Source organism: Oryx dammah, unplaced genomic scaffold (genome assembly GCF_014754425.2).
Source record: "Oryx dammah isolate SB20612 unplaced genomic scaffold, SCBI_Odam_1.1 HiC_scaffold_8, whole genome shotgun sequence".
In the NCBI taxonomy this organism is placed as follows: domain Eukaryota; kingdom Metazoa; phylum Chordata; class Mammalia; order Artiodactyla; family Bovidae; genus Oryx; species Oryx dammah.
In genome coordinates, this window is record NW_024070192.1 from 19,677,117 (window position 1) to 19,700,897 (window position 23,781).

General features: G+C 43.3%; 1 long non-coding RNA gene across 1 annotated transcript in view; it reads left to right on the forward strand.

Annotated features, from left to right (window-relative positions):
• Window positions 1-165: 165 nt before the first annotated feature.
• The window catches only part of LOC120867148, a 43,937-nt gene continuing 20,321 nt past the window's right edge, over window positions 166-23,781 (forward strand). Inside the window, exons 1-2 of the long non-coding RNA XR_005721811.1 lie at window positions 166-239; window positions 1,241-1,359. This is a non-coding gene — a long non-coding RNA (uncharacterized LOC120867148). The remainder of the gene's footprint in view (window positions 240-1,240; window positions 1,360-23,781) is intronic.

Below are 23,781 nucleotides of genomic sequence, written 5' to 3' on the forward strand. Positions count from 1 at the left end.
GGCCTCCTCTCGGCCGGCGGCCCGGGAGCCCAACCTGGGCATCATTTTCCCCTACAGCAGTTGCAGCTGGAATTCCGCACAGGCGCGGAGTGAGGCCACGCCCCCTCCTGCCCACCCGCCCCAGCTCTGCGCCTGCGCAGTGAGACGCGCCGGGCAGCGGGGAGTGACCGGGTGTGGGGGAAGGGAAGTGAGGGAGGGGACGTCCAGGTGTCTGGAATCACCGGCGCACTGCCTTATAGGTAGGTGAGCGGCTCTGCCTGCTCTGCTAGGTAGAGGGGCTGAATTTAAGCCAATTTTCTTCTTTTAAATTTCTATTTTTAAATTATATGGATCCAACAAAATTTACCATTTTAACCATTTTAAATTATAATTTTGTGAGGTTAAGTACATGTACATTGTTCTGTAACGGTCTCCAGCAGTCACCTCCAGAACTTTGGCACCTTCCCAAGCTCTTACCTGTTGAACAGTAACCCCGCCCTTATCACCATTCTGCTTTCCGTCTCAGTGAATTTGACTAAGTGCCTCATACAAGTGTCCTTTTGTGTCTGGCTTGTTTCACTTAGGTAATGTTCTCAAGGTTACTCCATGTTACAGCATATATCATACTTTTATTCCTTGTTAAGGCTATGTAATATTCCATTGTATGCATATACCACATTTTGTGTTTTATCAATCCATCTGTCAATGGACATTGGCCTGCTTCTACTTAATGCTGTTAATGAACATGGGTGTAGAATATCTTGTTTGAGTGCCTACTTTCAATTCTTCTGGGTATATGCCCAGAAGCAGAATTGCTGGATCATGGCAGGATTGTGTTTCTTTTATTTGAGGACTTGCCATACTGTTTCTCACAGTGGCTGCACCATTTCACATTCCCACAGCAATGCACATGAGTTCCAGTTTCTCCACATCTTTATCAACACTTGTTACTTAAAAAAAAAAAAAAAGGCCATCTAAATGAATGTGAGGTGGTATCTCATTATGGTTTCTGTTTTATTTTAAAATTTAAAAAGTTTTAAACATGCAAGCATGATTTTGATATTTTACTATATATTTTTTTATTTTGAAATTTTACATAAATGGTATAGAGTGTAATATCCTTTTGTATCTTGCTATTTTCACCCTACTTTAGCTTTAGTGATTTAGCTATGTTGATACATGTAGATTCATTTTGTTCCTTTTAACTGTTTCATAGTATTTAATTGGATGGATAAAAACAGTTTATTCTGTTTCCACACAGGGGTGATTTGATTGTTTCCACTTATTTGGTGTTACATCAAATGCCTACAGGAGTTATCCACATGTGAACCTGAAGAAAAGTATCTTTACCAAGAGCTTGTGCAGCTTCAACTTTACCAGGTTTGGCATATTTTTTCCTAGATGGTTGTACCAACTTGTACTTTTAACCACCAATAGCATTTTCATTTCCCTGTACTCAGTTCCACACTTGGGTTATCAGATCTTCATTTTTGTCAGCTCTAGGTAACTCAAAGCTGTAACTTCCAGTTAGGATCATAATAAAAGCTGATTCAATTTTCTCTTGTTACTTACCCCCAGGAATTGCCTGTTCATTTCCTTTGCCCCCCACCTTTTTTTTTTTTTTCCTATTGGGCTGTTTCTCTTACTTCAAGATATTCTACGAATTTTTTCTTGGTTTTATGGATTGCAAATATTATGGGCCTATGGCTTGTCTTTACCCTTTGTATATGATGTCTTTTGCCTCAGAGACGATTTTCATTTTAATGCAAAGTTACCCATGTCTTCAATTACGATTTGCACGTTTTATTCCTTCTTAAAGGACCTGCCTCTTCTCCCACTATTTTAAAGCTGTCCTTCGCTGTTTTCGTCCCAAAGCCCAATAGTTTTGCTTGTTTCTTGTAGGTCTTTAGTGCATCTGGAACTTATTTGGAGGCCTGCTGTAAGATAGGGATCTACTTTATCTTTTCCATATGGATGGCCAATTGTCTCCGAACCAATTATTGTAGAGTCGGTGCAGTCTGGCCTCTCCCCCGCCCCCAACATTCCAAGCCCTGGCTCCGACGTGGGCTGGCTTCTGGCCGCTCTTCCGCTCGATTGGGCTGTGGTTCTGTCCCCGTCTGGCGAGCTTTTTCTGGGAGCCGCTGCAGAGACGCTGGTGAGAGCACCGCGGCCAAGAGTCATGCTCAGACGAGGATTTTTTTTTTTTTTAGGTCTTTTTTTTTTTCCTCTCTCTCTCTCTTTTTTTTTTTTTTTTTAAAGGAGAACTCGGCCGCCTTCCAGCCCCGGCCGCCAAGAATCTGGGCTTCTTTAGAAGGCGCTGGCTGGCCCCACGCCTGTCCTCTCCCGGGCTCAGTTTCCCTCCCCTAACCCTACCGGGCCTCCCCGCCAGCTCCCTCCAGCTCCCGCCCTGCCGTCGGAAGAATTCGATCGCTCTCCCAGAGAGTATCCGCACGCAGGCCGGCTGGCCAGTTCTGGGAGGATCTGGCTGCTTCCTTTTAAGTTTGAGGGTGGGGTCGGAGCGCCTCCGTTAGCCTTGAGTCTCCCCTCCCCCGACGAAACAGCTCCTTAGGGCTGCCTGTCTTCAGAGGCTTTGCCAGGCCCTTCTCAGAATTTGCCCAGGTGAAGGGCAAGGCTTCAGAGGTGAGAGTAAACTTGCCAGGCCTCCTCTCCTTTTGAGCCTGGAATGGCTGTTTGCTTCCTTTAAAATAATAAGCTGTAAGCCCTTTAGGAACACTTGTGAAACGTGGGAATTTAATTTCAGCCTTTTCTTAATTAACAATAGTGCCTTGCTCCTCCTTCTCCCAGAAGCAGGGAAACTTCCTTGAAATCTCAGTTTATAGGCAAACAGGTTAGAACGTGTGAATTTCTCCCAGTTGGAGAAGTTGCAGTGTAAGTTTTCTCTGAGAGGCCATCTCTGACAAGCCTGAGGCTCCTCCTCCTCTGCAGAAATGGGTTGGAAACTGAGGTGCTTGTGTACATTAGTTGAGCTGAACATAAATCCTCCCAGTTATTAGCAGGGTGTGCTTTCCATTTCTGCTGAGAACTGACCTGTCTGTCGGGGTTAAATGAGATGATGCATGAGCACTTAGCACAGTGCCTGACTCATAGTCAACACTCAGCAATATTAGCTGCTGTTATATCACAAGATGCAATTGGAATTGAAATATAGTTGCTGCTAGAGATGAAAGATCTTATTCAGGGTAAAAACTAAATGATTGATTGTTTTAAATAAATGTGAAAAAACTTAAAACCTAATTACTTTGTGATGATCCTACAGATTCAGTTTCAGAGCAGACTTCTGTTGAGGTTGAACAGAAGGCTCAGGTTCATGGTCTATCTCATAGGACCTGGAGGTCACTACCCACAGCTTGATTACTGAGTATTCAGTTTAATTTGTTTGGCTCTATGATCTCTGATTCAGGTAGTGGGATTTGGCATCCCTTTGTCTGAGGCTTTGGTTTGCATCTGATAATACACATAGCATTTGTCAACTAACAAGTTTGTTAAATGTCCTAAGCCTTTACTGAACATTCCAGATTGAATAAAATTTTAATTTATTTTGTGGCTGCATCTTGTGCCTTGCCGGATCTTAGTTCCCCGACCAGGGATTGAACCCTTACTCTCAGCAGTGGAAGCATGGAGTCTTAACCACTGGACCCCCAGGGAATTCCCAATAAGACATTATTTTGAGAACTTCCCTGGTGGTTGAGTGGCTAAGACTCCTCACTCCCAATGCAGGGGCCTGTGTTCGATCCCTGGTCAGGGAACTAGAGTTCACACGCCACAACTAAAAAGATTCCAAAACTGAATGATCCGGCATGCTTTAACGAAGATCAAAGATTCTGCATGGTGCAACAAAGACCCAGCACAGCCAGGTAAATCCAAATAAGTAAAAATAAATAAATATTTTTTTAAAAGACATTATTTGGGACACACTTTTGTTTCTGGGCTTTCCTGAATGCCTGGCCTATGGTAGGCCAGGAACACAGGTATCTTGTGAAGTAATGAGGCAGTGGTGTGAGCTGAGAAAATGAGGGTGTGTCTCAGGGTCTTGAGACTGGGATACTGTGACCCCAGGGAGTTTAACTTTCAAAATGATGCCAAGGAAAAAGGTTAAACAATGGAAGCAGAGAGCTGAAGCTCTTTATATAAAAGGAGTTTTTCTAAATTCATATTTTGGTTGTGAAGTAGAACAAAACTGGCTATTTTGTTCTGTGTTGTTTTCTTAAGGAATACGAAAAAAAAAAGAAACCTGAAGGTAATCCTATTTGCCTATTATTTGCTTATTCTTTTATTATGCATTCAGGAAAGCCCAGAAACAAAGGTGCCTCCCAAATAATGTGTTTTTAAAAAATATTTATTTATTTTTACTTATTTGGATTTATCTGGCTGTGCCGGGTCTTTGTTGCACCATGCAGAATCTTTGATCTTCGTTAATGCATGCCGGATCATTCAGTTTTGGAATCTTTTTAGTTGTGGCGTGTGAACTCTAGTTCTCTGACCAGGGATCGAACTCAGGCCCCCTCTACAAGTTCATGAACTTGTAGAGGAGATAAACACACAGCAGGGTTGGTGTGTAGAGAGTATAGAGCTGGCTTAACTTGGGGTGGGGGCAGGAAGAGGCCAGAGAATTGGGGAATACTTTTGGAGGAGGGCTTCCCTGATAGCTCAGTTGGTAAAGAATCACCTGCAGTGCAGGAGATTCCAGTTCAATTCCTGAGTTGGGAAGATCCGCTGGAGAAAGGACAGGCTACCCACTCCAGTATTCTAGGGCTTCCCTTGTGGCTCAGCCAGTAAAGAATCCATCTGCAATGCAGGAGATCTGGGTTTGATCCCTGGGTTGGGAAGGATCCCCTGGAGAAGGGAAAGGCTACCCATTCCAGGCCTGGAGAATTCCATGGACTGTATTGTCCATGGGGTCACAACGAGTCAGACACAACTGAGCGACTTTCACTTTTGGAGGAGGTCGTCCCTGGCCTGTCTTGAATGTCTAGTAGGAATTAGGCAGGTGGAGAAAATGGGGGTGAGGGAAAGAGAGTGGATACAAATCAGTAAGAAGAAAACACAAGCTCAGAAAAAAATGGATTGGGGACTTCCCTCGTGGTTCCAGTGGGTCCTTGCTCCCAACGCAGGGGTCCCAGGTTTGATCCCTGGTCAGTGAACTAGATCCCACATGCACAAAACTAAGAGTTTGTTGCCCTAACTAAGCCACAACTTAAGACCTGACACAGCCAAGTAAATAAATATTAAAAATAAATAAAATAATAAATAAATAAAACAATAATAAATACATTAATTTAAAATAAATAAAAAGATAAAAGGAACTTCCCTGTCAATCCAGTGTTTAAGACTTTGCCTTCTAGTGCAGAGTGCAAGTTCAATCCCTGATCTGGAGTTAAGATCCCACTTGCCTTGAAGACAAAAAAACAAACGATAAAACAGAAGCAATATTGTAACAAATTCAGTAAAGACTTTAAAAATGGTCCACATTAAAAAAAAATCTTAAAAAATAAAAAAGGAAAGATCCCTCTGATATCAGTGAGACGGGCATGCTTGAATGGAGCAACAGGCAAGGTTTCTAGCCAGGCGTGAAATGTGAAGGGCCCTGCCCAAGTGACAGATTCTAGAGACAGAATGGAGAGAATCCACAACAGTTCAAGATGACTGGATGTGTCATGGGATTAAGCGAGAGGGAAGAGTCTGAGCGGACAGATACCAATCTTGGGACACTGGGTGAAGGTAGGGCCATATACTGAGACATGGGAATTCAGGAGGAACGTGTTTGCAGAGTTTGAGTTTGAGAAGCCTGGGGAATATCCAGATAGAAGTCGGAGGCTGGCAGGCAACAGAGAATACAGAGGCCCAGAGTGAAGGAGCAAGGTCTAGGTGGAGAGTTGGCTATACCTAAGTGGCAGTGGAAGCCGTAGCCCTGAATAGGATCACTCATGGTGTGGGATGGTCCTGGACTGGAAGAGGACTGGAATAGAACCCAATAGAATATAACACCTAAGGGGTAGGAAGATTTTATTGCAAAGAAAAATGAAAGAGCAAACAAAAAGGCAGAAGAAAAATTAGAGCCTACCAATCAGTGAGGTTTGATTGCCTACCCTCCTTGTTCCTGGCAGAGCCCTGATTTTGTTCTGCATTCCACCCCTCCTCTAAGCAGCAGTAAATCCTGATTAATCCAAGCCAACTATGGTTCTCACAATTTCCTTGCCAGCAACTGATTTGGGAAGGGATATGTGATGCGATGTAGGGTCCGTGAGATGTAAGGAAAGACTTCTGGGGGCTTCTGGGGAAGATCTCCTTGCTGGATAAAAGTAGATAGGAAGAGGGAATTCCCTGGTGGTCCAGTGGTTAGGATTTGGCACTTTCACTGCAGAGGCTTGCATCCATCACCCTTAATCAGGGAACTAAGATCCTGCAAGCCATGAGACATTGTAAAAAATGTCTTCTTCAGTTGCATGTTGGCACCTGGGACTGCTGCAGTCATCTTTTAATTGTGCAGAGAGCTTCTTGAGGATAAGCCATCATGCTAAAGATGGTAGAGCAGAAAGATGGAAGGCACCTGGGTCCCTGATGCTGCTGCTGAGCCATCAAATTAATCAGCCCTGGAGCTGCCTTGTATCTGGACCTCTTGAAATGTGGGATAGTTCCTTATAGTTTAAACTTAAAAAAAAATTATTGTTCTTACTTGCAGCTGGAGGCAACCCACTCCAGTATTCTTGTCTGGGAAATCCCATGGATAGAGGAGCTTGGCAGGCTACAGTCCATGGGGTCGCAAAAGAGCTGGACACAACTTAGTGATTAAGCAACAATGGAGGCATAGCCACAGAGAAGGATACTGTTGGAACCTAGGAAAGAGAACGTTCTTAGGAGGAGATGATTTGACATCTGAGGCTGTAGGAAGATGGAGTAATATGGACATCGAAAAGGGTTTTTCTAGTGTGGGAGGCTATTAATGACTTCAGTGAGCATAGTAACCCTGGGAGTAAAAGCTAGATTGCAAAAGGTTGTATGTGTATTCTCAGTCACTCAGTTATGTCCAACTCTCTGTGACCCCATGGACTGTAGCCTGCCAGGCTGCTGTGTCCATGGGATTTCCTAGGCAAGAATACTGGAGAAATGGCTTGCCATTTCCTCCTCCAGAGGATCTTCCCTGACCCAGGGATCGAACCCATGTCTCCTGCATCTCCTGGCAAAAGTCACTTACCCTTATACATAGTTGGTACTGATGAATATTTGAGGAAACATAAAATTAAGATATGTGGAAGATAAGGAGGGGAACAGGGAGTTTGAAACAGTGAGTTTAATATGGGGATCACAGATCGCTTCCAAGGGGTTTATGGATAGAATAGACCATGAACTTAAATGGAACGAATTATATTTTGATTTTTCACTTACCTCTAATTAAAATTTAGCCTTCCCTTCCATTGTAACTATAGGCATCACATTTCACTAGTACGAGCAGTGCCTGTGACTCTGTCATTGCTAAAAATCACAGCTATTTTTAGATCACATCACAGCTGATGCAGATGTTACAAAATATTGTTTATAATCTTCACTACCTGTGAATGAGTTGTTAGGCCCCCTCGAGATCTTGTTATTTAATACATTCATGGATGACACAAAAATAAAATGAAAGAAGTACGTGTATGATTATACCATAATTTATTTATTTGTTTATTTTGAACTGGGGCATCATAGCTTCGCATGGACTTTCACCAGTTGCGGCAAGTGGGGACAGCTCTTCATTGTGTTGTGTGGGCTTCTCATTGCAGCGGCTTCTCTTATTGCAGAGCACAGGCTCTAGGTGCTCACGCTTCAGTAGCTGCAGCATATAGGCTCAGTAGTTATGGTGCACAGGCCTAGTTGTCCTTGCGATATTGTGGAATATTCCCAGACGGATACAGGGATCAAACCTATATCAAAACCTGGTCAGGGAACTAGACCCTCGTGCCACAACTAAGAGTTCATATGCCACAACAAAGATCAAAGATCTTGAGTGCCAGAGCTAAGACCCAGCACAGCCAAATAAATAAATAAATTTTTAAAAATGTTTTTTAAAAAACTGCATCATTCACCAGACTGCCAAAAGCATGCCCCGGATTCCAGAAGCATCTGTGGTCTGATAAGGGCTAAGAACTCAGCTCTAGGGACTTGCCTGGCAGTCTAGTAGTAAGACTCCATGCTTCCACTGCAGGGGGCATGGGTTCCATCCTCGATTGAAACTAAGATCCAAAATAAAATAATAATAAAACAGCAATTAAAAAAGAACTTAGCTCTCAAGGGGAAAAGAGAGAAAGGGAGACTTGTACAGAGGAGGTGGGAATGCAGTGTCTGGGGAACACTGGTTTTTAGAGCATGGGAGAGCTTGCAAAAGCCTCAGTATTTCAACATGATGAAATGCTAAAGGGACAAAGGGGATTTTAAGAACCAAGTCCCTGAGGAGACTGGAGCTCTTGGGATACAGGGCTCAGGTGGAGGGATTAACTACAGGAAGGAAACTTTTCCCACAATGAAAGGGAAGAAAGGATGAGTGTGGATAAAAATAAGTGTTTTAGTGGGGTGGGAGCAGGGGACAGGAAGTTGAGGAGGATTCTGCCTGATAGCTTCTATTTTCACCATCTAGTAGGAGTGAAGTTATCTGCTGAGAGTAAGAGGGGAGGTGACAAAGGTAGGGAGCAGAAGAGAGGGCTGACAGGCACAAGTATGAGGTCTCTCAGCCCAGTGGGTGGAGAGGGCTGGGACAGTTAGGGACCACCAGGATGTCAAGGCAATAGTCCAAGTGAGAGTGTGCTGCTTCGGCCAGTGTTCAGCTGCCCAGGTGTGGGAGTCAGAGCACAGATCAATGAAAGCCAGGGCTGAGTTTTACCAGGAGGATGGGGGTGAAGATCAGGGGAGTAAATGAAGGATGGATCAGATTATCCAGACTGCCTGGAGAAGAATGTGAAGCTAGGAAGGGACTGATGGCTTGGAAGAGTGAAATCAACATTAGGAGTAACAGAGTGGGACTCAGGGAATGAGAAAGTTGAGGTGCAGGAAGTGGTGGTGCAAGAGTTAGCCAGTTAGGTTTGAGGTTAAGGAATAGTTTGTGGGATGGCAGGTGGTGTGGTCTGTCCATAGTGTGTATGATAAGTAGAGAACTAGTCAAGGGCACTGGAGGTGAGGAGGTCAAGAAACAGCTAGTCCAACCAGGACCATCCATGGGATGTAAACGTGAAGGTGAGGTTTGGAGTGGAGAGGAAAATCTGGAGAAGGTGGAAGAGTGACTTGGAAGTAGGTGGATCTTTGGAACAAGCAGAAAAGTGTGGTGGTGGATAATAGGTGCCTCAAAGGAGGAGGGTGGCATTTTCAGCAAGGTGAAAGTAATTATCTAAACCTATGGACTGGGAGAAAATATTTGCAAACAATGCAATGGACAAGGGCTTAATTTCCAATATATACAAAGAGCTCATACAACTCAATGGGCTTCCCTTGTCACTCACTCAGTAAAGAATCTACTTGCGGGGCGGTGGGGGGGGGGGAGCGGCGGGAAAGAATCTACCTGTGATGCAGGAGACCTGGGTTCGATCCCTGGGTCAGGAAGATCCCCTGGAGAAGGAAATGGCAACCCACTCCAGTATTCTTGCCTGGAGAATCCCATGGATGGAGGAGCCTGGCGGGCTACAGTCCATGGAGCTGCAAAGAGTCGGACATAACTTAGCAAGTAAACCACCACAAACGACTCAACGAAACAAATAACCTGATCAAAAGTGTTCTTCTCTGAAGAAGACATGTGCCAAGAGGCACATGAAAAGTTGCTCAACATTATTATTATTAGAGAAATGCAAATTAAAACTACAATGAAGGGATTTTCCTGGTGGTCCAGTTGCTAAGACGCCACACTCCCGATGCAGGGGACCCAGGTTTGATCCCATGTCAGGGAACTAGGTCCCACATGCTAAAGCTTAGAGTTCACATGTAGCAATGAAGATCAAAGATCCTGTGTGGCACAACAAAGATCCAGCACAGCCAAATAAAAAAATATTTTTAAAAACTTACAATAAAGTATCACCTCACAGAGTTTAGATATCCATTATCTCAAATTCTACCAATAATAAATGCTGGAGAGGATGTAAAGAAAAGGATGTGAAAAAAATTTCCCCACTCCTACACTGTTGGTGGGAATGTAAATTGTAGCCACTATGGAGAACAGTATGAAGGTTCCTTAAAAAAACTAAAAATAGAGTTACCATATGATCAAGCAATTCCACTCCTGTGCATATATCTGGAGAAAACTCTAATTTGAAAAGATACTCGCATCCCAGTGTTCACAGCAGCACTCTTTACAATAGCCAAGACATGGAAGCAACCTAAACGTCCACTGATAGATGAATGAATAAAGAAAATGTGGTGCATATATACAATGGAATACCACTCAATCATAAAAAAGAATGAAATAATGCCATTTGCAGCAACATGAATGGACATAGAGATTATACGAAGTGAAGTAAGTTCAAAAGAGAGAAATACCATATGATATCACTTATATGTGGAATCTACAATAAGACACAAATGAGCTTATCTACAAAGCAGAAATAGACTCACAGACATAGAGATCAGACTTGTTGCCTAGGGGGAGGTGAGAGAAAGAGGGATGGACTGAGAGTTTGGGTTTGGTAGATGCAAACTATTACATTTAGAATGGATAAACAACAAATAGTCCTAATGTATAGCACAAGGAACTATATTGTAATATATGGTAATAAACTATAATGGAAAAGAATCTTCAAAAGAATATATGTCTCTATATATCTGTATCACTTTGCTGTGCACCAAAAACTAACACAACATTGTAAATTAACTATACTTTAAAAAAGTTAATTGTCTAAAAATAGCAGTAAGAAGATTAAAAAATGCCTACTCACCATGAGGCGGAGAGTGGGGACCCATGCTTCTGCTGTATAGCCAGGGCTTCAAAAAAACAAACAAAACTGGCGTTTATTGAAGAGGCCAGAAAGAGTCACACGATTCTGGACCTGACACCATCTAGTACAGTGGTTTCCAACCCCAGAAGATAGTCACCCTCCCATGCCTTACACCAACCAGGAGGCACTTGCAAACCAGCAAAGGCCTATTTGGTTGTATCACAAAAATGGGGGTGGACAATACTGACTTTTAGTACCTAGAGATCAGAGATGCTAAATGTCCCACAGTATACAGGATAGATCCGCACTGCGGGTGACCTGTCCTGCCACGTATGAGTGCATCTCATACACTTTACAAATGAGGAGACTGGGGTTCAGAGAGCTGTGTACTGACGTTTTGGAGCTTCTCTTTGTCTTGATATCGTGTTAAGATTTGTGTCTGTGTCTGAGATCACTGTGGTAGACACTGGTGGTTGGTGAGTCCAGTCTGCTCTATCTAGTCACCTCCCAATGATTGGTCTACAGTTGCTTTAGTGCTGGCCAGTGAGATATGAAAAGAAGCCATGGAGCAAGACTCATGGAAAAACTTTTTCAAAGGCCAAGTGCAGCCGGATGCCCTTTCCACATTTGCTCTATTCCCTTTCTTCTGCTTGGAAGTTGGTTCAGCAGCTGTTTTGTGTCCAGGAGCACAAAAAGCCATGCATTAGTGATAAAGCAACACAAAACAGAAAGACCATGTGCCCCCTGGGACATCCCAGGGGATCCAGTGATTAAAACTCTGTACTTCCACTGCAGGGGACATGCCTTAATACCTGGTGGAGGAACTAAAATCCCATATGTTGTATAGCATGGCCAAAAATAAAAGGCCATGTGTCCTTGATGGTTTCCTAACCTCAGACTCGGACTGCCTACCTCTGGATGTACCAGGGGAGAAAAACAAACTACTATTTATTTAAGCTGCTTTTAATTTAATGTTCTTTTAATTGCAGCTCACTGTATTTCTACTTGATTGAGTCAGAGGGCTAGTTAGTAACAGAGCTGAGGCTAATCCTAGGTGTTCTCTCTCACAATCTAATATTCTTTCCTTGATAGTAATGATTCTCAATGAGTGGATCCCAGACAAGCAGAATCAGCATTGCCTGGGAACTTGTTAGAAATGCAGGGAGTTCCCTGGAGGTCCAGTGGTTAAGATTCCGTGCTTTCACTACTGAGGGCCTAGGTTCAATCCCTGCTTGGGGAACTAAGATCCCGTAAGCTTTGCTGGTTCAGCAAAAAAAAAAAAAAAAAAAACCAGAAATGCAGAATTTCATATCCTACCCCAAACTTGGGGGTGGAGCCCAACAATCCGGTTTAAGGAGCCCTCCCCATGATACTCACACACCTCAGTTTGAAAGCCATTGCTCTCTAGCTATGGTCCTATGGTTTGGTCCTGGCCCAGCAGCATCAGTGTAACTTACAGACTTGTTAAGAAATAACCATCTCAGGGCTTCCCAGGTAGTTCAGTGGTAAAAGCATCCTCCTGCCAGTGCAGGAGAGACAGGAGATATGGGTTCGATCCTTGGGTCAGAAAGATCCCCTGGAGGAGGAAATGGCAACCCACTCCAGTATTTTTGCCTGGAAAATCCCATGGACAGTGGAGCCTGGCAGGCTACAGTCCATGGGGTCACAAAGAATTGGACACGACGATTACAAGAAAAACAAAAACCATTTCAGGTCCCACCCCAGATCTACTGGATCAGAATCTGGATTTTCAGGAGATTCTAGGGTTATCTGCAGGCATGTTGAAGTTTAAGGAGCATTGCTCAACAATATGCTCTCCTGAGTCTTTTGATTACTTATTGAAGCAAGAATGCTGAAACAGAGATGACTGACCAGGCTGAAATAATACACTTAGGATTCAGCTATTTATACCACATAACAAGACCTAAACATTAAAAAATTTAAAAGATATAATCTACAATTAAGCTTTCAAACTTTTATTTTAGATGTTTAAGAACATAAAAATTAACAAGCATCATATAATTGTACCCTATATACTTCATAATTCTTTTATATTTTATTTTTAAAAAAGTTTTGGCCATGCCCCACATCATATGGAAACTTAGCTCCCTGACCAGGTATCAAACCCACACCCCCTGCATTGGAAGGCAGTCTTAACCACTGGACCGCCAGGGAAGTCCCATGTGTGCTGTGCTTAGTTGCTCAATTGTGTCCAGTTTTTTTCGACCCCCTGGACTGTAGCCCACCAGGCTCCTCTGTCTATGGGGATTTTTCAGGCAAGATACTGGAATGGGTTGCCATGCCCTCCTCCAGGGGATCTTGCCAATGCAGGGATTGATCCTAGGTCTCCCACATTGCAGGTGGATTCTTTACCATCTGAGCCACCAGGGAAGTCCCATTCAGTTCAGTTCAGTCGCTCAGTTGTGTCCAACTCTTTGCGACCCCATGAATCGCAGCACGCCAGGCCTCCCTGTCCATCACCAACTCCCGGAGTTCATTCAGATGCACGTCCATCGAGTCAGTGATGCCATCGAGCCATCTCATCCTCGGTCGTCCCCTTCTCCTCCAGCCCCCAATCCGTCCCAGCATCTGAGTCTTTTCCAATGAGTCAACTCTTCACATGAGATGGCCAAAGTACTGGAGTTTCAGCTTTAGCATCATTCCTTCCAAAGAAATCCCAGGGATGATCTCCTTCAGAATGGATTGGTTGGATCTCCTTGCAGTCCAAGGGACTCTCAAGAGTCTTCTCTAACACCCCAGTTCAAAAGCATCAATTCTTCGGCGCTCAGCCTACTTCACAGTCCAACTCACATCCATACATGACCACAGGAAAAACCATAGCCTTGACTAGACGGACCTTAGTCAGCAAAGTAACGTCTCTGCTTTTGAATATGCTATCTAGGTTGGTCATAACTTTTCTTCCAAGGAGTAAGTGTCTTTTAATTTCATGGCTGCAATCACCATCTGCAGTGATTTTGGAGCCCCCCAAAATAAAGTCTGACACTGTTTCCACTGTTTCCCCATCTATTTCCCATGTAGTGATGGGACCAGATGCCATGATCTTAGAACTGTACATGGAACAACAGACTGGTTTCAAATAGGAAAAGGAGTACATCAAGGCTGTATATTGTCACCCTGCTTATTTAACTTATATGCAGAGTACATCATGAGAAACGCTGGGCTGGAAGAAGCACAAGCTGGAATCAAGATTGCTGGGAGAAATATCAATAAGCTCAGATATGCAGATGACACCACCGTTATGGCAGAAAGTGAAGAGCAACTAAAAAGCCTCTTGATGAAAGTGAAAGTGGAGAGTGAAAAAGTTGGCTTAAAGCTCAACATTCAGAAAACGAAGATCATGGCATCCGGTCCCATCACTTCATGGGAAATAGATGGGAAGTCCCATAATTGACTTCAAATGAAAAACTTATCCCCAGGTGTAAATTTGAGTATGCTCTTTTAGGAATCACTTGAATGAGGTGAATTTGTGTATGCCACCAATGCCTTTGTAAAAGAAATCATGCAATATTTTAAAAATAAATGATGTTGTAATATATACTTACTGGAAACAAGTTAGGGGAAATTTCAATTTTTTATTTTATTGTGTAGTTTTTGCATCCCTTCTTGTACTGTTGATTGGAAATTACATATTTCATGATGGCATTTTCAGGGTTTTGCTCTTGTCCTTAGTTCATGCCCATGTTATCCCTGATTGCCGCACTCTCGTAATTGCTAACAGATACAGTTTCATCAAATGGATGATCTTAGGCCCTCATTTCAGCCTGCCCTAAAATACATTTTGCTAGGGATGCCTGCTTTAAAATGTATTTAATTTTATTATCTTGATATTCTTTAAGTGTACTTTCCAGAAAAGTAGCTTTTAGAAAGATAGACATGCTTCTGTCACTTTCATTATCTGCTATATGTAACTTCTTTGTGCAGGACGGAGGGTCTGTCTGTCCAAATTGTTGCCGCTGTGCATCACCGTCTTAATTTATTGGAGGCATGGTGACAGCTTCCTAGAGCCGGATGAACTGTAGAGATTATCTATTAATTAAGCCTTCCCAACCTTTCCCCTTTCAGTTTGCAGAGAAAATGACAACCACACCCTAAGGAAAGGGAAGGGTTGAGGCAGTTCTCCTCAGAAGGGCTTCCTGGGGGGCTCCTGTGAACCCTCTAGCTCATTTCCCATTATAACCATTTTTCCATTATAGTTTATCACAGGATATTGAATATAGTTTGCTCCACTATACGTTAGGACCTTGTTGTTTATTCTGTATATAATAGTTAGTATCTGCTAACCCCAAGCTCCCAATCCATCCTTCCCGACCTCACCCAGAACAGCTTCTTTTTAAAAATTGTTATTTATTTATTTATTTAGCTGTGTCGGGTCTCAGTTGAGGTACACAGGATCTCACTGTGTCATGAGGTATCCTTTGTTGTGGCGCATGGACCCTCTAGTTGTGCCTCTAATTGTGGCTTAGTTGCACAGAGGTATATGGGATATTAGTTCCCCAACCGGGGATCTAACCCTTGTCCCCTGCAATGCAAGGTAGATTCTTAACCACTGGACTGCCAGAGAAGCCTCAAAAAATCGCTTCTTTTTTTTTTTTAAGGATTTTCTTTAGTAAATATGTATTTATTTATGTATTTTTGGCGGTGCTGAGTCTTCGTTTCTGCTCCCGGCCTTTCTCTAGTTGCAGTGAGCAAGGGCTACTCTTAGTGTGGTGTTCTGACTTCTCACTGCAGTGGCTTCTCTTGTTGCGGAGCACAGGCACTAGGGCATGCAGCCTTCAGTAGTTGCAGCTCACAGGCTAGGTAGTTGTGGTGCCCAGGCTTAGTTGCTTGGCAGCATGTGGAATCTTCTGGGATTGGCAGGTGGATTCTTAACCACTGGACCACCAGGGAACTCCCCTCAAGATAACTTAAACACATAAAAATTTTTGATCACTAAGTACTTAGTCTATTTCAACTTTTCATTTCATGAATGAGGAAACTGAGGCTTATTTCTTTTTCAAAAAGTATGTTTGCATAATTTACTAATAATGGTATTGTGTATAGTTTGTATTTTCCTTTCTTCTGTTGTAAGTTGTATTTTTTTTTCTCCTTCTTACAGTAAAGATGATTTCTGTTTAAGTCACAATGTATTTGGCTTGGTGCTCTGGTCAGAGTTCCTTTTTAAGATTCTATTGTGCCAGACGGGAAAAAATTTCATTAGATTTTTTTCTGATGAAATAAGAAAGTTTCCATTTTTGGAAGCATTGTAGTAAGATGCAATATCTTCTATTACTGCTTTAATATGTTGTTGTATCTAATAGTTTGATTTCCTGTAGTATCTGGGACTGTTTTTATTTCTAGAACTTCCATTGTTTTTATATGTATGTTGACAGCCAGAATACTGGAGTGGGGAGCCTTTCTCTTCTCCAGGGGATCTTCCCAACCCAGGGATCGAACCCATGTCTTCCACATTGCAGGCAGATTCTTTACCAGCTGAGCCACAGGGAAACCCTGACATTTATAGTGCTTTGACTCTACTGGTGTTTCTTATGCTACCAGTACCTCTCTTTAGCTATGCCAGGCTAGTGTATTTGGCTAACCCGTTTAGGAGATTATTAAAAATTAACTTTTGACATGGTTTTAGTTTCCTGCTTTCTATCATTTAGTTTGTTAAATCAACATGATTTAACAAAACCTTTTAGGTTCTAAGAATAGTTATTTAACAGCCTAACTGAAAATTGGAAAATCCAGCCCTAACACATTTTATTAATGGTTTTTGTTTGTTTTGGAGCTCTCATTTTCTTAGTCCTGGCTTGTCTGCCCCTCGGGCTCCTTACTGCTCCAGTTTAAGACTTTGGTGGCTAATCCCAAGGTTCTGCAGGTCTCAAGACAGTCCCTTTGTGCAGGCTCTTGTGGGGGAGGGTGGGGATCTGTGAGTGTTCTGAGGATTCTGTGTGAGAACTATCCAAGTCCTTTCCCTTGCCTGCTTCAGTCCCATCTGTAAATGAGTGACAGAGGCAAGTCAGTGAGTGCCTTCTGGATGGACCGAGACCAAACAGGTAGAAACAGTGCCCCCTGGGTTGAATCACCCTGTGATCGAGTAAGATGATAGCCCAGGAACCCTGGAAACAGCCTGTGTCCACTTCCCTCTGCCGTAGTTCCTCCATGGCTCAGGAATGATACATGACTTAGGTGTTTTTTTGTTAATCACATGTTGAAGCAAAATCATTCTCAAACTATTCTCACGTGTTGGAATCAAAGTAATTTTAATCTGATCTTCCCTAATCTGAGTTTACATCTGTATGACATGGTTCTTCCTCTTTGGCATATCTAACTACTGAGCCTGGGCCCTAGAGCCTGGGAGCTGCAACTAGTGAGCCCACGTGCCGCAACTACTGACGCCTGTGTGCTCTAGAGCCTGTGACCTGCAACAAGAGAAGCCACAGCAATGAGACGCCCAGATGCTGCAATTAGAGAGTAGCCCCTGCTTGCCGCAGTTAGAGAAAGGCCCATGCAGCAACGAAGACCCAGCACAGCCAAAAATTAAAAAAATTTTTTTAATTAAAAAAGATGCATTTGAGGGTACAGAAAAAGAGATTTTATATTCTGGTAGCCTTTGCTTTGTTAATGTAGAGATATCTTTTTTGTTTTAAAAGGAAGTGATAAAGCTGTATTTACAGAGACTTGATTGTACATAGAAAATCCTAAGGAATGTGTCTGAAAAAGCTACCAGAACTAATGAGGGACTCTAGAAAAGTTACAATTCAAGATCCATATACACAAGGGAATTGCATTTTTTTAAAAAATGAAACATTTTTCATTATTTATTTTTTAATGTGGTAAAAGATACATCACATAAAATTTACCATTTTAACTGTTTTTAAGTGTACAGTTCGGTGGCTTTAAGTACATTTACATCAGTGTGCAACCACTGAGATAGCTTCTTAACACATAAAACTTTTGATAAATAAATATATATCAAATGTATATATCAAAATATATAAACTGATGAATACAAAATAGGATGGGGAAGCTTTGTATTTTACCTGTATTTCTACTTCAGGATAGAACAAAATCTAAGCACTGAGTTGTAGATATAACTGACTTACCAGCCATTCTGGATGTGTATCATCTTCCTCACAGTACCTTGGGAAGATAGGAAAAACAGTATTTTAATGGGAGAGGACACACTTTTTCTATGTAAAATAATCATCTCTACTGGGTTTAAACATTATAGCATCAAAACATATTTGTTGTAGTAAATATAGAAAAAAACAGGTAAGCAGAAAAAGTAAATAACTTGGAAGGATAAATATTGACCTTTTTTAAAGGCATTTGGAACGCTGTTGTTTTCAGTATTTGAGGATTTAAATATTGACAGTATTAACTTGTGCTTGAGTTAATTGTAAGCCACAATTAGCAGACTTTAGTTCAATAGCATTTTGGGGTGAGTGAGTTCTCAGTGATCACAGATCATAGGTTTTATTTCTGTTTTTGTTTGAAAGAAAACCTTATGATGGATTCGATTTTATGTGTGTCTGTGTTTGAGTTTTTTCCCCACTTAAAAGATGTGTTGCTGACTCATTGGAAAAGACCCTGATGCTGGGAAAGATTGAGGGCAGGAGAAGAAGGGGCAGTAGATTAGATTGGTTGGATAGTGAACATGAGTTTGCACAAACTCTGGGAGATAGTGAAGGACAGGCTCAGTTGTGTCCAACTCTTTGTGACCCCGTGGCCTATACAGTCCATGGAATTCTCTAGGCCAGAATACTGGAATGGGCAGTTGTTCCCTTCTCCAGGGGATCTTCCCAACCCAGGGATCAGACCCAGGTCTCTCACATTGCAGGCAGATTCTTTACCAGCTGAGCCACAAGGGAAGCCCAAGAATACTGACACGACTTAGTGACTAAACAATAAATGATGTGTTGAGACTTCCTTGGCGGGCCAGTGGTTAAGACTCTGTGCTTCTGCTGCAGGAGGCACGAGTTTGATCCCTGTTTGGGGAAACAAGATCCCTCATGCCACAGGGTGCAGCCCCCCAAAAAGATGTGTTTGTTTCATCAGCTGGTTAAGTATATATATGGCACAAGTATACCTAATGTGTTTTCTGACCTTTGAGTTGGAAAAGACGTGATTTTATCAAGTGTTCTTTACACTTGTAGGTAATCATTAAAATTGGGTACTGCAAAAGTCTGATAATGAGAATCTGGCTTCTCTTCGATTTGGAAGAGGCGAAAGTGAAGTTGCTCAGTTGTGTCCGACTCTTTGTGACCCTGTGGACTGTAGCCCACCAGGCTTCTCCATCCATGGGATTCTCCAGGCCAGAATACTGGAGTGGGTTGCCATTTCCTTCTCCAGGGGATCTTCCTGACCCAGGGTCAGACCCGGAGATCAAACCCAAGTCTCCCGCATTACAGGCAAATGCTTTAACCTCTGAGCCAAATTGTCAATGGTATACGCCTTATCTACACTAGTGGAGGGTGGTTTGCACACATTTCCCTGAAGCGAAATATCCAAATTGCTTCTGGGGCCTTTTGGAATGCATCATGATCTTACAGTAACAGACTCTTTTATCTGGAAGTCCAACCCTCTCATTTTTACAGACCCCTCTGCACCCCAGTCAGACAGTACTCCCCTCCCAGTTTTCCTCCAGTACCTTGTCCAGCCTTCACTATTGCCCTAATTATGCAGTCACATAGAGTGGGAAATTCTTCAGCTGGTCTATATCTTGCTCATCATTGTTGTCATTAGCACTTGGCACAGTGCCTGAAACTTACTAGTTTCTCAATAAATGTTTGTTGAGTGAATGAACGATGAGACAGAGGCCCAGGGTCAGGAAGTGCCCTGCCCAAAATCACAAATCTAGTTAGTAACAACCTTGTGAGACATAGGTTATGATAACATTGTAATTACATCGCATTGCCTGACACATGTCAGGAGAGGCCAGAATTGGACTGGATCTTGGAATAAAACTCTGGTGACACATTATCTGTGTAAATTTCTAATTTACATGATGATCCACAACATCCAGAGTTGACTCTGAGGTTCATCTTGAGAGGCTTCTTTTGGTACCTTAGAGTTTTGTTTCTTTTGCTAGTACTCTACCAGTAGGAAAGATATGTGGGGTGGTGGGAGAATTCCCATCATTGGGAAAGGAAGGGCTTCCCTGGTAGCTCAGCTGGTAAAGAATTGGCCTGCAATGCAGGAGACCTGGGTTCAATCCCTGGTTTGGGAAGATCCCCTGGAGAAGGGAACAACTACCCACTCCAGTATTCTCGCCTAGAGAATTCCACGGGCTGTATAGTCCATGGGGTCACAAAGAGTCAGACACGACCTAGCGACTTTCACTTTACATATGAGAGTGGGTGAAGTTCTTAGTCTACAGAAGGGCAGGGAGACCTCTCCCCTTCCCTGGGGTCCACAGACCCTCAATTATCTTCATGGTCAGTTTTTGTTAGAAATATGTAATCATTTTTGAAATAGATGGGGGAAGGTTGGTGACAACCCTGTGTGTATGTAATAACCACTTAGATTTGTGACAAGATCAAGGTTTTGCTTTGTTTTAAAGTGGAGAGGGTTGGAGTAGGATGTCAACATGAGAATACCAGATCGCTACTGGCTGTGGCCTTTGAGGAGGTCAGAGTGACCCAGGAAATATAATCTGGCCAGTGGCCAGTGGCAACCATCCCTGAGCTCAGCAGTCTTCTGTGATGGTATGCTCCAGGAAATTTGCCCCAAGGAGGCCTCAGGATGTTGACATTGACTGCTTTCCTGAGTGACAGCTGGAATGTGTGTGTGAGTGTGAGAGAGGGAGAAGGAAGGAGGGAGGGGAGGAGAGGGATGAATGGAGAAGTAGGCAGTTTAGAGAAGGTGTGGCCTGGCAGACCTGTTGCAAGTCCTTTTCATTCACTATTTCAAGGTGACAAGGTAGCCCCAGAGTCACCTGGATGGCCATCGGGAAAGGTGTGTAAGATCTGGGCTGGCCCCATAGGTGGGAGTGTACTGATGTGGGCAAGGGTATTGATATGTCTGCCAGCTTCAACGAGGAGCCATTGTCTTGGTTGCTTATTATGAGCCTGCTGCCTGAGCTCAGTGGGCAGGTGAGGACAGCACCTGGCCGGACCTCAGGGATGAAACCAACAAACTTTTGTTCCCAAATCTCTGTAGACATTGATGCATATGGAGAACAGGTAGGTTAAGTTATCACTTTTTTTTTTTTTTGGCCACACTGCTTGGCTTGTGGGATCTTAGTTGCCTGACCAGGAATTGAACCCAGGCCCAGCAGTGAAAGTGCTGAGTCCTAACCACCGGGCCACCAGGGAATTCCCCCTAGCTCTCACTCTTCTGACTGTGTGTCTCTGTAGAATGGTCATCATTTCTTGTCATGAGTTGGGGTCCATAGAATGGGCTTTATGAGTCAAGAACCCCTTAACATTATTTTCAAGTCTATCTATTTATTTTTTTTCTGGGGAAAAGTTCGTAACAGTCTCTTGAAAGTGACCCATGTGTCAACAGAGGTTAAGAACTCTTGGCATAGGGGAAGCAGAAGAAATGCCTGCATTTATAGGGGCCTTGCTATTTGCAGGGCAAGGATGTCTGTGAGTGGAGTATGACAGGGTAGGAAGGATCAATTTGGTGGCTCAGGGCGATGGATTAACAGCTGTTGCATCTCCTGATAATGGAACATACCTGAAGGCATGTACTCACATGCGGGTTAGAGGCAGAAACTGACTGAATGAGCAAGGGACAGCTACGGTGCATACAGAGAAATAAATAATGTAAGTCCAAGGGAACCTAGATGATTGGAATAGAAGAGTCAATGTGGGGAGCTCCCTGAACACAACTGGACTCCAAAGAAGACAGAGTATCACAGTGTTCTCTGGACTGAGACTGTTTACAATCCATGAGAGGGTGAGGTCACAAGGGGTTCCAGGGGCCACATAGACTTCAGTTAAGGCTGTCCCCTGGCTGTGGGTGGGGGACCCTCTTCAGGTGTATCATCTGTGGTTATGTCCTAGAAGCTGAAGTTGTACTCTGGCCTTCATTAGCCCTTGGACATAAAGCCTAGTAGAGTCATTGCTACTTGATCCTTTTCATGAACCTCAGGTGACCTGGTATTTTTTCCACACCATCCCTGGGACCAGTGTCCTATGTGATTCATTTCCATCCTGGGGCCCTGCTGATGAGATGGGACAGTACCATTTCCAGAAACGGAATCTGAGTGGGCAAGAGAAATGTTTTGGGGAGGAGTTGTCTCTAGGGTCCAGAATCCTAAAGAAGAATGGGACATGGTGGGAGTGGGAATTCCCAGGGAGGGGGCTGTAGGTTGGGAAAAGAAAAATGGATCACTTTCAAATCTCTGGGGTTGTTTGACTCAATGTTTTTCTCACTGGCCCAGCTATAGTTGGGTGTTGCTGAGGCTCTCTCCCAGGGGCTTCCTGGGTAGCCCTAGCGGTAAAGAACCTGCCTGCCAGTGCAGGAGATGCCTGAGACATGGGTTCGATCCCTGGGTTGGGAAGATCCCTGGAGGAGGTCATGACAACCAGCTCCAGTATTCTCGTCTGGGAAATCCCATAGATAGAGGAGCCTGGCAACCTACGGTCCATAGGGTCACAGAGTCAGACATGACTGAAGTGACTTAGCACACAGGCACACACAAGGCTTTCTCTCCTCACCTCCTCCTTCTGGTCATCTCTTGGCTGAGCCTGTGCTCCTTGAGCGAGGCAAGCTACTGCAAAGCTGTTTCAGGGGAACACATCCAGTTGGCAGCTTTGTTTTCCCCTATGGGTGACCTACCGCCTGTGCCAGTTCTGATGCCCCCTTTCCCAGCTGACTTTGCAGGGAGGGCCTTAGAACTGTCATACTGTCCACTGATTCTGTTTTGGTGCAGCCGTCGACAGATCCAGTTCATGCTTCATGACTATCGTTTGATCTTGTAGGAAGTAAAATACTCCTAGTCACCAGTTTGTTTCCATTCAGGAGCTAATGGCACCTTGTATAAGTGTATCCATTGGGACCATTTCCAGAGGCTCAAATATCAGCAATTCAATTTGAATTCAGAAATTCAAGCCAAGTTCCTGGGATATCTTTTCTTCAGTCATGCATAAAAGGAATTGAAAAAAAAATAATTTCTAAAGTTGCAGAAATGACATCTCTTATTCCTTTTCCTCCTCTTTGAAAATGGGCTGATTATAGTCAACTGTGTTATTGGTTTGTAGGCCAATGTGGTGAACACACAAACTTATCCTGGGGGATGCTATTATGTGATCGTATGGCAAGGCTTTTAATGTCTTCTTCTTAAAGGAAAGGCAGAGAGTGGAAGCTATGGCCTTGACACTGTTCTTTTATTTGTTTAATGAATGTTTGTTGAACGGTTACAATAGGCTAGGACTGTGGTAGATATCAGGGCTGAAGAGATAAAAGACCCTATCCCAGCCTACAAGAAATGCATGGGCCAGCTGGGGAGACAGAGAAGTGAGTCATTAATGAAACAGAGAGGAGCAATTGCCAGGAAAGCTGTGATCAGGGGCCTGGTATCCCAGAGGCAAACCTAAACAGTGTATTTAAAAGCAGAGATATCACTTTGCCAACAAAGGTCCGTATAGTTAAAGCTGTGGTTTTTCCAGTAGTCATGTACAGACGTGAGAATTGGACCGTAAAGAAGGCTGAGTGCTGAAAAAAATTGCTGCTTTTGAATCGTGGTGCTGGAGAAGACTCTTGAGAGTCCCTTGAACTGTAAGGAGATCAAACCGGTCAATCCTGAAGGAAATCAGTCCTGAATATTCCTTGGAAGGACTGATGCTGAAGCTGAAGCTCCAGTTCCTTGGCCACCTGATGTGAAGAGCAGACTCTTTGGAAAAAATCCTAATGCTGGGAAAGATTGAAGGCAAAAGGA